General features: G+C 39.5%; 1 long non-coding RNA gene across 1 annotated transcript; it reads left to right on the forward strand.

Moving 5' to 3' along the window:
• Positions 1 to 456: 456 nt before the first annotated feature.
• Positions 457 to 1,037, forward strand: LOC119646450. The gene is made up of 3 exons (XR_005248741.1): positions 457 to 559; positions 622 to 794; positions 846 to 1,037. It is a non-coding gene; the product is annotated as an uncharacterized LOC119646450 (long non-coding RNA).
• The last annotated feature ends 809 nt before the right edge of the window (positions 1,038 to 1,846 follow it).

Below are 1,846 nucleotides of genomic sequence, written 5' to 3' on the forward strand. Positions count from 1 at the left end.
TCAGGATTATTCAGATTCATTTGGAAATCTGGAAATCAATTAAAACTTGTCCACTTCGATTGAGCAAATTCCTTTCTTCAAAGTCGTCCTGGGAATCCTTGCCTCAAGGTACATGGCCTGAGAAGTATGTGTCGCTCCCTCCTCCTTCACACTGCGCTACACATAACATGATTTGATTGAATGTGACCTTATTAGACAAAGCGGATCACTCCAGAAATCTTGGCATTTTTGAAAGGACTGTGACATGCTGGTCCCAGGAACGGAGGAGAACAACTTATTCCATAAATATATTACAGAATGGCAGCCTTCATAACAAGGCCGTGATTGATGGCTACACGCATTCCAACTTACAGCGTTTTGAGCAATTTGAAAGCACAGAAATAAGGAATGACGCATATTTGTGCGAATACGAAGGAAAAGAAAATTCAACAAACTTCGCTGTTCGCATGAAAAACGCAAGAAAGATGGAAGTTCTGGGAAGAAAACTTCCAGAACTTTCAGAATATTTTTCATTAGTACAAAATTGTGATTGGGTCCTTCGCAGTATATTGGCGTGTCGGTGAGGAATAAAAAAGTAATAAATATTTACAGCCCTCGGGGGTGACTTTATATCATTTGAAGGTAGCCGGGAATTTTGTGGATAATCTGATTGAACGAATATCAAAGACTCTGGATGGAGGAAGAATGATTCAGAAGTTCCCGGGGAATAGCAAAATTGAAGTCAATTCAGAAAGGCGTTCCACCAACCTGAGCTCTTTTCATACGACACTGGCAGGGCTTATTGTTGCCTTGAGGTATTTGAAAATTTAAAATTATAATATCTTTTGAGTTGTATCTGTATCTAGACAATTTTCATCATGACTGCTGCTCTCACTAATGGTATATATGTGACTGGACGATCTAAAAAATTTGATGCACTGACGGGGACCTGTGAATTCCTGCTAATCACGATACTTTGAAATATGTAAAAGAAAACCATAATAAAGCGTGGGTTAGGACTTCAATATCTTTATGCATATACAGTGCTAGGCCAAAAAATCCGGTCAATTAAATGCACCCTGCTCTCGCGTAAGTCCGTTATTTTAATTTAAATTGACAAGCGTTTTTTTTTATATAAACACAAATGTGAAGAAAGTATTAGCACCATTAGATCGTAGTTTCTCGCAGTGATAAATTTTTGAAATGTATTAATTAAAAAAAAATGGGAAAAACACGTAAAATGAGTGATTTCGACAAAGAAGAAATAATTTCCTTATTCCATGAAAAATGTAGCACATCACGAATAGGGAACGTTATGGGCTTCAGTTAATCCTCTGTAGCTGACTTTTGAAAAAAATTCCAGGCCAGTGGGTCTACTGCTCGAAAAGAGGGTGCTGGGATGACGAGAAAGGCTTCATCAGCTGAAGATAGACTGATGCAGCGATTCTGCCTGCGGAATCGGTTCAAAAGTTCATCGGACACTAAAAAGAGCTCAAGGATGCCATTGAGGCAGAAACTGATGTATCAATGGTTCGTCGGAAGCTCAGAGAGGGCGGATTTTATGGACGATGTCCGGCCAAAAAAGCCTTTTTTAAATGGAAGAACGCGGAAGAAACGCTATTGGACACCTGGACAGTGGCAAACTGTTATATTTTCCGATAAATCCCAATTTAATATTTTTGGGTCGGATGGGATCCACCACGTATGGAGAAGATTAAGTTAGCGATTCAATGGGGAGTGTATCCAGACCACGGTAGGCCAGCCGGTGAGCAGGATGATCTGGGACTGCTTTTCGTTTTATGGTGTAAAAGGACTTTCATTAATTGATGGAAAAGTCGATGGTTCAGCATATAAACGAATATTGGAG

The sequence above is a fragment of the Hermetia illucens genome, chromosome 1 (assembly GCF_905115235.1).
Source record: "Hermetia illucens chromosome 1, iHerIll2.2.curated.20191125, whole genome shotgun sequence".
NCBI classification, from domain to species: domain Eukaryota; kingdom Metazoa; phylum Arthropoda; class Insecta; order Diptera; family Stratiomyidae; genus Hermetia; species Hermetia illucens.